At 29.5% G+C, this 12,247-nt stretch overlaps 1 protein-coding gene across 4 annotated transcripts in view; it reads right to left on the bottom strand.

Annotated features, from left to right (window-relative positions):
- Positions 1–12,247, bottom strand: part of LOC107064800 (uncharacterized) — a 158,136-nt gene that overhangs the window by 54,559 nt on the left and 91,330 nt on the right. For 2 of the 4 annotated variants that reach the window (XM_015317848.2, XM_015317847.2), the window contains exon 1: positions 10,214–10,800. The exons of 1 other annotated variant lie outside the window; for it this stretch is intronic. The gene's annotated coding sequence lies outside the window, so the exon portion shown is untranslated. Of the gene's footprint in view, positions 1–10,213; positions 10,801–12,247 lie in introns of those variants that run through there. One more of the 4 variants, XM_015317850.2, reaches the window with a different exon arrangement.

The following is a 12,247-nucleotide window of genomic DNA, read 5'->3' as shown; positions in this document are numbered from 1 at the left end:
TTTTATTGTTAATTTTATTTGTTGTTCTTTTCTCTTCTTTATTTTTCTATTATTTCAATAATAAATTCCCATAATTTTCTTTTGATATTTTAGTTTCATTTTTATTTCTACAACGTTTCTTTCAAAGTACCAAATTTTTGTCTACCCCTTCAAGAATCAAGAGCTTATTTACAATAAAAGTTTCTAGCATTATGCTATGACTATCCTAGTAATTCAATAGTTTGTACTTTTTTTCGTAGATTTTCATCGTTTTCAAAAAATCGTTCGCACAATTTCTCCCACTTTTTCTCCCGTTTCTCTCTTCATTCCACCCATCAACCTTCTTCTCTTCTTGGTTTTTTTTCTGTTTTTTTTTTTTCGTCGTCAAACTTTCGTCGTCATACTTTCAACTTTTCTTTCTCTTCTTACTTTTCATTTTTTTTTTTTTTTTTTTTTTTTTTTGAAGAAGAACAGAGAGTATTTTCATAGTCAGCAAAAAAAATTCACATTGAAGTATGCAATTTTGATCATTCACCTTAAAAATGTGTTTTAAGTATGTCGCGAGAATCATTTTGATTAAACTGATACATCATATAGTACATTAAATAATACTCGAGAGATAGATCATTCTCTTCCCTTTCCTTCCCTTCCCTTCCCTTCCCTTTTACCCTTCTATTTTAGGAATGGAAGGGACGAGAGTATTAATCGTTTTCTTTCACTCGATTAATTTCGTTTATTGGCTAATAGATTAAACGTTTTCCCCCTCACGTTTCAACGACATTCCGGTAACGCATTTATGTCGTTTAATTAGCTTCGTTTATGTGTTAAGGATCTATGAACGATTTTATTTCTCTCTCTCTCTTACTCTCTCTCTCTCTCTATTTCTCTTTTATTGATAATAAATTATCATCCCTATTTCAATTGGTCGCTTATGAAATATACGAACGGAATTGCGATTTTATTTTACTTCGAGAAATCCTACTTCTAATTCCAATAACTTTTTGTTTTTTGTTTTTCTTTTCCTTTATTTCTTATTTTTTTTTTCCTTGTGCATTCAAGTTGAGTGAAATTTATTATTATTATTATTTTTTTTTTCTTAAAACCATTCGTCAAAGAATTCTTAATACAATGTGTTGCCCATTTCTTTTTTATTTCTTTCTTTCACCATTTCTGTTTATTTTTCTTTTACCGAAAGAAGTTAAAGTTTCCAACGAAATCATTTGAGATGGAGAAAATTCCGGGCTGAAAAAAACAAAAAAAAATTCCATAATTCATTTCAAAGTTTTAAAGGTTATATCGTAAGATTGTTCACTTTCTTTCTTTCTTTATTTCTCTCTCTCTTTCTCTTTTTCTCAAAGTGTTAATTTCTTTCGTAACAACACTTTACTTTTACGTAAGCGCAGCATCAAGGATATTTTTAATGTTACGTTTTATTATATCCTTGGAAGAAAATGAAAGAAAGAAAGAAAGAAAGAAAGATAGAAAGAAAGAGAATAGAAAATGTGATGTTAAAAGAGAGAGAAAAAAAGAAAAAGAAAAAGAGAGAGAGAGAGAGAGGGAGAGATGAGAAGAAATCATAACGCGTTCACGATTTAGAAAAGTCATTTCATCCATAAATATTCAGAAAGTCGTTGATCCTTTCCAAGTGACAGTAAGAATGAAAGTTCCTAGCGCGAATTTTTGTTTCAATGCACAAAATAAATGATAAAAATAATAAATAAATATATAATATATTTAAATATATATATATATATATATATATATATATATAAATAAATAAAAAGATATTATTATATATTTATTGTTCTAAAAAACTATTATGTATTTTAAATGTTATATAATTTTTATAATTGTTAAAGAAGTCTTAATAAAAGTACGAAACCATCACCATCAGATCAAAACAATATGTTCTAATTTTTTTCTTCATATAATACAAAATTTGTATAAAAATAATACAAAAAAAGAAAAAGAAAAATGAGAGAATGAGAAGAAGAAGAAGACCAAAAAAAAAAAAAATTAAAACATCAGCAGAAGCAGAAGTAGAAGAAGCAACAGCAGTAGTAGTAGAGGTAAGTTTAATCGATTTCATTTATTTCATGGAAAACTTTGTTTTCTCATTTTATCCCTAACGTTTCGCAAAATCTAAATTAACAAATTAAATTCGAATTAGTTTAAATATATATTCTCAGAAAATGAAACTATTGATCGAACAAGGTATGCATGTTATCCACCAGTAGTCTGCTAACACAGAAAGCGAAATTCAGAACTATTTAATTCGACTGGAATATTCCAATTCAAAATGCAAGAACCAAATCAGGTGTTCTAAGTTTGAAATCACTATGAGAGGGAACAGATAGGAATGTTATAATTAATATATTCAAATTTCTATACGAATTAATATATTCGCATATGGTGCGAAGCTAAATTACAGCTTTTTTCTTTTATCTTGTTTTACATTATTTACATTTATATATATATAAATATTTATCTTATTATTTTCTTTTATTTATATTCAAATTATGTTGACAATCTGTATCACATTTTGTCTTTTATCTTGTATTACATTATTTTCATATTTATATTGATTTTTCTTTTGTTTATATTCAAATTATCCCATAATTCATACTTTTACGATTTTAACCTTTTTTTTTTTTTTAATATTCTCTCTCGATGAAATTTATTTGATAAGCATAAGTAATAACAAATGAAAATAAAGCTTCAACGTGTTACTGATACTATTGCTGCTACTGTTACTGACGTTCTTTCTATGTGGGATAATATCGAAAGGGAAAAACGAAAAAGATGAGAGAAAATGGAAAGAGAGAAAGTGAGAGAGACAGAGAGAGAGAGAGAGAGAGAGAGAGAGAAATATGAAACCGTAGTTCGATATTAAACGTCGGCTTAACGAACTTTTATTGAAATCGAATGAAATCCAAACGTTCCAGACTAGGTCCAACGATGAAGATAGAACAAACGAGAAAAAAGAAGAAAAAGAGAGAAAGAGAGAGAGAGAGAGAGAGAGAGAGAGAAAAATAATTCTCTTTATGTAGCTTAGTACATATGTACGTATATGTGTCTCTGTATGTGCATGTGTATATGTGTGTGGTGCTGTTAAAATCCCCCTCCAATGTGTATTCAGCGTGACTGTGAAAACGTACGTGAACATGAAACCAAATTATTTCCGGTGATTGCCCAAAGACTTTGTTGGAAAATAAGAACGCCGGTTAAAGGGTGACACAAAGATGGTTTTTTTTGTGTGTATGTGTGTGTGTTTTTTTTTCTGTGTTAAATGAAAAATCAACAAAACGTTAGCATTACAAAATGATTTTCAATATTACATTACACTTATCGGTTTGCAAAAAAAAAAAAAACATAAATCCGTGTGTTGAAAGTATTTGCTGCTACTTTTATGATTTACATTGTTCATACTTTTCTTTTTTTGTAATTTAGTAATTTACTTTTTGCACCTATTTAATATCATCGTTTTCTACGAAAGAAACAAAAGTTTACTTTACTTTTTTCTTTTTTTTTTCGTTCGTAACACACTAGTTGCAAACTTATCGTTAGATATAATTGTTGAATCGGTTAAAAAGTTTCGTAACACCAACCACCCCCGAACCCACCCATCGACAAATTTTCTCTTTCTCTCAAGAAAGGTGGATTCCAGTTTCTTCTGTAATTTCCCTCAGGATTTTCCCTTATTTCTTTCTTTCTTTTTTTTTGTTTTTGTTTTTTTTATTCTCTCTTTTTCTACTTCTTTCGACTATTTCGTAGGATTAGTAATACGGAAACAGTTTATACGGCGTCGAGGTTAATCGAGCAGGAAAGCTTCTACAAAACTTGAATTAATTCCAAGTGGTTCTTTCAAATATCAAGATTATACATTTGTGTCCCTTCTATAACCCTTAAAATCCCTACCACCAAAAATAATGGATTGTTCGGAAAGTAATTTCTGACACAATAAATGCATTAGTTGATGCAAACTGGCAAATAACAACACGTGAGATTGATGAAAGATTAAGTTTATCAAATTCAACTGTTCAAGTCCACTTGAAAAACCTACGTTTAACCTCGAAATGAAAATTGTCTTCATTTTCACAAAAAAAAAAAAATATTACTTTCCAAATAACCCAATAGTTATTAAATTATTCTGTTCAAGTTGTTCTATTGTATTTTAAATGAATTAAAATAGGAAAAGTCATATCTCTCTTTCGGTAACTCCTAAACAAATTAACAACGTGCATATATATATATCTTGAAATAAAGAAACACAATTATCTTGCACTTGTGAATGTTGCTTTAGACGAATTATCGAAGAACAAATTTCACCGTGTGTTTTCATTCAACTTGAGTACGTCCAAACACATTTTCCTAGCATAAATGGTTACTACACGTATACTTTGTCAAACATATGTACCCATTACTATGTCACACACCTACATACACATACATACATACATATATATATAAATATATATACGGACGATTTAATAGAAAGCGAAGCAATCTCAAATGTTTGCCATAGCTATTATCATTAGAACGCTTTTGCTTCTGTTTGGAAGAGCGAAGCAACGAGTCGTAGTTTAGTAGAGCTTTTATCAGAAATAAAGGGTCGCGAGAAAGACCTAGGGGTGGTGGTGGTGGTGGTGGTAAGGGGAATTGGTGGTGGTGTCGAAGAGGGTGCGATGACGAGAAAGGAACTGGTTGTAGTAGGGGGATGGTATTAAAAGTGTCGTAGGGGATGAGATATAACTAAAAAGGGGAAGTTTGTAGTACTCGAATAAGCCTAGCAGGTTTGTTAGATTAGTTCCGAATATAGTTGGTCAACGTGTACGACCTGGTACTTTAGATTGGCCTGAATAATAGATATCACCGTGTGACGTGCGTTATCATGTGTGTGTGTGTGTGTATGTCATGGTATATACATCTCTAGCTTAGGAGAATATCTATGATAGTACTTGCATGAGAAAACGTTCTTCTACTACTACTACTACTACTACTACTACTAGGTAGTAGCAACACCTGCATCCGTTCCTTTTCCGTTCCTTTCCGTCTTCGTACCGTTCGAAGTTTCCTTTACCGATAATGCGGGACCAACGTTTCCGTGATAAGCTTTTCCCCCTGTCTGTACCAAACGTCGGAAGTATATATGTATATGTATATCTATGTATGCAGCTAAAGCAAGCTTTCTCGAGGGTAAAGGTACTTTTATGGCCCTTTCTAATAGCACCTATTATCCAGTGTAATTAGCCGAACGCGAGAAATTATGAAAGTGTGGCAGCTTTTAGATTTTAGAGATGTCTCTCTCTCTCTCTGTCTCTCTCTTTCTCTTGCGATAGATACGTCTTAAAAAAATGTATTTTTCATTGAATTTATTATTATTGATCATCGATCATCATTTAAGACATTTTTCTCAATTTTTTATTTGAATTAATGTACGATATTTTGAACCTTGATTTTAAAAGTAAAACAAAACAAATTCATCCTATAATTAGATTTATGTTTAGCATTTTTTAATTGTCAACGTAGGAAAAATAATATAAGATTGAAAAGATTTGCCGAAGGGAAATTATTATTTTTTTTTTTGAAGTACTATTAACTGCTACTATTAATGATCCGAGTTGAAGGTAAAAAGAAGGAGGCCGAAATGGTATATCGTGCTAGGGCACGATAATGTTTCAAAGGTTAGGCCGAGGCCAAGAAAATATTTAGGCACGTTTCAAGTTAGTTTTTCTCGAGACTTATGAACACGCTAATAGTCCGCTTGAATTTTTTTTTCTTTGGTTACCGAGGTCACTTCTACTACTACTACTACTATTAGAAGAGTGAGGTTTATAAAAGCAGCTTTAAAGTAGAACTTTCACGAAGAAACGATATATATATATATACACGTATGAAAATCATAGAAATTAATAAAAAAAAAAAAAAAAAAAAAAAAAAACATTGCACGTAATTTGTATAAATAAAAAAATGCTATTAATCATTTGGATTATTTTACAAGTTATTTCTTTTCTTTTCTTTTTTTTTTTCTTTTCTTTTCTCTTTCATCAAGGATTTCTGGGTTTCATTTTATTCGAAGTAAATTTACATAAATTTACGGAGAAACGAGCGCAATTCGTAACAAATCGCTTTTCGCAAACTAAGGTATAACAAAGTTGCAAGCGGCTTCCTCGTATCTGTAACAACTTTGTCGTAGAACGTAGGCAAGGTCTACACTCCTCGAAAATTCGATGAACTTTCGAGGGTATCTGGACATTGAGATATTATCTAAAAGGGTCACAAACACTTTAATCACAATCTTATAATAATTTCGTATCATTTGTTTTCCTATTGAACTTTACCAATATCAATTGTAATTCATTATCAATCGATAATCTGAGTAAGTAAAATTTTTCCCTTTTTTATTATTATTATTATTATTATTTGTACGTTCTTTAATCCGAATTAATGTAAAATTCCTATTATTTGTCAGAAATGTTTCAAACTTAATCTCACTGTTCGAAATATTTAAATCCTAGTTTTCAAATTGAACATATTTTCAAACGTTTATCGTTCGACAATTATTCTTTGTCAATTTTTATGGACAAAAAAACAACCAGTTCAATTGATATAAAATAAACAACAATATTAATATAATACAATTATTATATTTTTATACTCAAATTTATTTAATTATAAATAAATAATTTTTTTTATAATAAATATATATATAACTATCCTATCTTTCAAGTTGGATGAAACTGCACACAGTGTGCAAAATTTTTTATTAAAATCGGCTCAGTAGTTTAGGAGTTCATTGCGAACAAACAACGTAATTTTTATATATATATATATATATTAAGATTATCTATATATTATAATAAATATAATATTAAATATAATATGTTAATTTAAAAAAAATATAATATTATATTTATTTATTATTAATTTTATATTAAAATTCATATTAATTTTTATTCGTAAAATAAACGTTTCCAATTTATTTTCTTTTATTTGTTTTCTTTTAAATATTTAACACGTTTTAAAATAATACGCTAAAAGTTTTACGAAAGGGGTTATGCAATTGCATTTAATAGTGACTATTAATATGATTGGAAGGAAGATTGTATGTTCAGAAGAGAATGAGAATGAGAAAGAGAGAAACCGAAAGTAACGTTTCGGTTGGCTAGATTTGGATTAGCTATAATTGCCTTTCATAGCCAAAGACACTTCCTATTTGAAATTTTCCTTTGATTGCTAACCGGTGCAAAGTGTGGGTAGATAGAGAAGTTCACTCACTGTCTCGTAATTACGTCCTAATGTCTTTGCCAATTTATTGCGACAGCGGACATCATAGTATTCCCCTATTCCTATTTACATTATCCAACCAAATTCTAATTTCCTCTCTTTGAAACTTGGAATATTAAAGATTTAATATAATACTCTTATATCATGGTGAACAAAAAAAAATTTACAATTAACATTGAACATTAATTTTTTTATTTTTAATTTATAAATTAATTTTTTTGCTATTTATTTAATTAGAAGAAAAAAAATATACAAATGAATAAAAGAGAGAACGAGTGAGAGAGATAGAAAGAGAATATAAAAGTAAAAAGTTTTTGTAAAAAGATCATTTTTTTTCATTGCAAACGAAATGTTGTTTTTCATTTCATATGGTGTGTAACATTTTTCTTACATTATAAAGATTTTTTGTTTTTTTTTTATTCACACCTTGAGAGAATACGTAGAAATATTTATATCGTCCTGACGACTATCGTAGTAATAGTTAAAAGTGATATAAAGTAGAATATGTGTGACGGTGAGTGAGTGTGTACGGTGCATGTGGGTACGTGCGAATACCATAAAATACAGTCAACATTAAAAGGTCGGTTGGTAGAAGGTTATAAGATTTTACGGTGTTTGAAGTTATAGGAAAACTAGTCTGTTATTGGCACGTCGATTTTAATGTGAAATATCGTCGTTTGACGCTTTTATTCCTTTTAGGTCGACGTTAATATAATAAGATTTTGATCAATCGACCCTTTTTTACCTTATTTTTCTTATTTCGAAGGTTACCTATAGAGTATTAGAGAGAAATGATGTAATTTAATCGAAGACAAAAAAAACATTGAAAATGGTTTTAATTATATTAGAAATTATATTATTATAATATTAAATAATTTCTTTTATTTATTATATATTTTTTTATTAATTTTTCATTTATATTATATATATATATATATATTAAAGTTTATATAATGTTATTTCAATTTATTTATTATTTCTTAGTTTTAAGTATTCGTAATTTTATTATGTACCAGCTTATTACACAGGTAACTATATTTACCTCTTATAGGATTTATTATGTATTAACCTTGTTATTACTATGTAAATTATTTTTTTTCTGATATAATATGAATAAAATAAAATATAAATAAAAAAATATCTTTAATTTATAGGATTGTTAATATTAGAATAATTTGTTACAAAGTTTGTTATATATATATATATATATATATGTATATATCAAGATTTTCTTACGTTTGAAGAATTCGTATTCGGTACTTAAACGTTGAACGCGTTAAAGTTAATCGATAAAGTTTCCAGTTCTGTGGTTAATACACCGATAAACTATACCCTCTAACTCATGAACAACTTCGAATCTTGACTTTCTCAATACTCCTTCTATCGAACGTTTTGACTAGAATAATAATCCAAACGATTTTCACTTTCTTCTTTTTTTTTTTTTTTTTTTTTTTATTATTTTTAAATCGATTGGATATTCATTATTGTCGATACTCGTCTTTGAACAAAATTAGTTCACGGTTAAACTCATCGATAACACAGTAGTAGATAGGATGAAATTGAAGAAGAAAAAAAAAAAAAGAAAAAAAGAATAAAAATAAAAATCAAACAGAAAAATAAGAAAGTGACAGAAATTAGATGAATGAGAGACAGGAGAAAAAAAACAAAAATTCCCCTCCCACCCCCAAACAAAAAAAAGAATAAACAACTCACCCCTTAGAAAACGACAATTCTTTGGCTGTCACAATAAAATAGACGGAAAGCTTTTTAATCAACACACACGCGTGTTCATTCGTTTGTACGTTCGTTCGTTCGTTCATTCATTCGCTCGTTCGTTCGTTCGTTCGTTCGTTCGTTCGTTTCGAAACGAGAATAGTTCTCTGATAGTAATTGCTGTCGTTGAGTACTTGCGTGCACAAAATAAAAAAAGAAGAAAAAAAAGCATCCTAGTTCGCCAGGACGATCGTAGCAAATATTTTACAAACTCTCACCCCCGCCCCCCCCTCATCGTCGTCGTGGGTGGCAGGTGGCGGGAGTGGGGTTAAAAGAGCGTCAGGTGCGACCGATATCGGTGCTAGAGTGGACAAAAAAAAATTACTGACCGATTCCCCCCCCCTCCCTCCACCCCCCCCGCAACTCCCTCCCACCCCCACAGACACATACCTCTAGAAATTGAGATTTTTTTTATTTTTCTTTTTTTTTTATTTATTTATTTTTTTTTTTACCTCGAACGTCGAGACGTTGAATAAATGGTGATCGTCACTATGACGCTTGTGTTTAATGGGAAACCATCCTGTGGACAAATTTACGCACATACCGGGTTTATCGAATATTTATTTCCTTTTTACAAACGTTCGACATAGAAAAAAAAAAAAAGAACAAAAACAAATAAAAAAAGTTAACTAATATTCCGATAATAAAATAAAATTATGAAAGAAAGAAGTAAATCAAAAGAAAAAAAAAAAAAAAAAAATGATACAAACGAATCGAATCGAATTGAGAATGTTGTAAAATATTGATATTAAAATTGTACAAAAATGGACATTTATCAAAACGAGAAAAAAAAAACATGAATGCCTGAATCGCGCGTTGGAAAGGTGAGTATGTAATTTGTAAAAAAAAAAAAAGAAAAAAAAATGTGTAATACGAATCGAATGAAATTGGAGAACACTATACCGGTTACAGTTTTTATCGGTTGCATTGGCAATGCATTCGCAATAATGGTAATAAAAAAAAAAAAACCAAACAGAACAGGGAGGTTTCGATAAATCAATCTGTTCGAAACTTTAGAACGGTAGAAAATGAATGTCCAATCATGTAATATTACAATTATACATAGAATATAAATAGAATGGTTAAGTAAGGTATTCAGTTTGTAAAGTTTGTAAATTAAGAAAAATGTGTGTTTCAAATTTAGACGTATTGGTCCATCGTATTCCTTAATTACCTCGATTTTGCACGATCGTAGAACATTGGTCGATTTCTCTCTATGTGTGTGTGTTTTATTATTTTTTAATAAGAAAATTTACAATGTTCCACTGTGTCTAATTATCAAATATGTACCATCCACTTGTTTAAATAAAGTTACAACAACTTACACTCGTGAAAAGTTTGACATATCAACTGTCAACATTTTTTTCTTCTTCTTAAATATTTCACTTTGAATTAACGTAAGTATTATATAAAACAATAATAATAATAATACTAAAAAAAAAAGAAAAGAAACCGGATAAAAAAGGGGGAAAAAATCCACAAACACACACACACACACACACTACTCCCTTGTCCCCCGAGTTAAAAAAAAAAAAAAAAAAATAGAAAAATGTAAATCACACGATCACTGTTTTAAATTGAAATAATTGATTGACTGTATTTAACACGATTTATTTTATTTATATATTTTTTTTTTTTAAAGATAATGTATAAGAGCAAGTGATGTATAATGTGACGGGATTGGTTGATGTACACGAGCAGAAAGAGAGAGAGAGATACACGTGGTGCCACGACGTGCGCCCACGGTAGACTGGCGTTCGTTCGTCCGTCTGACTCGTTCCTGACTCTCCCTACTTGGTGGAAGGCTGACTAGGTGGGTGGGTGGTTGGTTGGTTGGTTGGCCGGGTGGCTGGCTGGCTGGCTGGTTGGTTGGTTGGTTGGTTGGTTGGTGCCACCGTTGCCTTTCTCATTCACCTTCCTACCTTCCTTCCTTCCTTCCTTCCTTGTTTCCTTCCTTGCTTCCTTGTTTCATTGCTTTACTTACCTTGCTTGTTGCTTGCATGCCTACCTGTCTGTCTGTCTGTCTGTCTGTCTGTCGGTCTGACTGTCTCTGACCACTGGACGGTCCTTGCACTATGCTTTGTTCATTCCTGTTTGTCCTTCTTGTCTTTTCTACTCTTGACACTTTAACGTATACACCTATGTACACCTTTCTACTTTGTCTTCTTGTTTAATATATTCTATACTAACTTATGAGAATATATATATATATTCTTTTTCTATTATTTTTGATCTATGTGTCTGTGTGTGGGTGAGTAAGTGATTTTTTTTGGTTTGAAATTAAATATACTCGTTTGGTTTTTATTTATTATGTATGTAGGATAATAGTTTTTTTTTCTTTTTTTGTAAATAAGTTTATAATATAATATTATATTATTATAATACAATAATATAATATATTATAATATATATTTATTATATAATATGTAATTTATAATATAATATAAATTATAAAATATTAATAATATTACATAATATTATATAATATGAAAGTAATATAATTTTATTCAGTCAAATTTATCAGTTAAACAACAACAACAATAATTTTGAAATAATTTCAAGATATATCATATGCTAATACGTAACTCGTGTGTGTGTGTGTGTGTGTATTCAAACTTTTGGGGTCGTTAGTTTGTAATATATTAAAAAATAGAATAATAAATTCACAAAACATTATTTTAATTGTAACAAATTATTATTATTATTTTTGTTGTATTAATTTTAGTTCTATCTTTAATATAAATACGCAGAGATTATTTCTGGTTCCTCGATTTTATGTTTTCAATTTTTATGTTGTTGTTGTTGTTCTTCTCTTCTTCTACTTTCTTTTTATTTTTATTTTTTTTTTTTATATTCAAAACACTTCTCTAGGTCGTATATTTACGCTTATGCCTTACTACTGTTACAACTTTTTTCCCCCACCATCACTTCCCTTACCATATGTGAGTTTTATTTTTGATATCCATCTGTTGTTCTTCCAAAGATGAAAGAGAGAGAGAGAGAGAGAGAGAGAGAGAGAGAGAGAGAGAGAGAGCCTCTTCGAGTACAATGTTACGTTTTGTTAAAACATACAAAAAATATGCAGGTGTACATTGATTTCGTTTAATGCTTTGCAGTTAAATATATATTCTATATTTTTCTATGATTTTTCTCTCGCTCTCTTTCTCTTTCTTTCTTTCTTTCTCTCTCTCTCTCTGTCTCTCTCTCT

The sequence above is a fragment of the Polistes dominula genome, unplaced genomic scaffold (assembly GCF_049000335.1).
Source record: "Polistes dominula isolate Pdom_NZ unplaced genomic scaffold, Pdom_raw_medaka contig_24, whole genome shotgun sequence".
In the NCBI taxonomy this organism is placed as follows: domain Eukaryota; kingdom Metazoa; phylum Arthropoda; class Insecta; order Hymenoptera; family Vespidae; genus Polistes; species Polistes dominula.
Note: the sequence above shows the minus strand (reverse complement) of the source record. Positions and strands in the feature narration are given on the sequence as shown.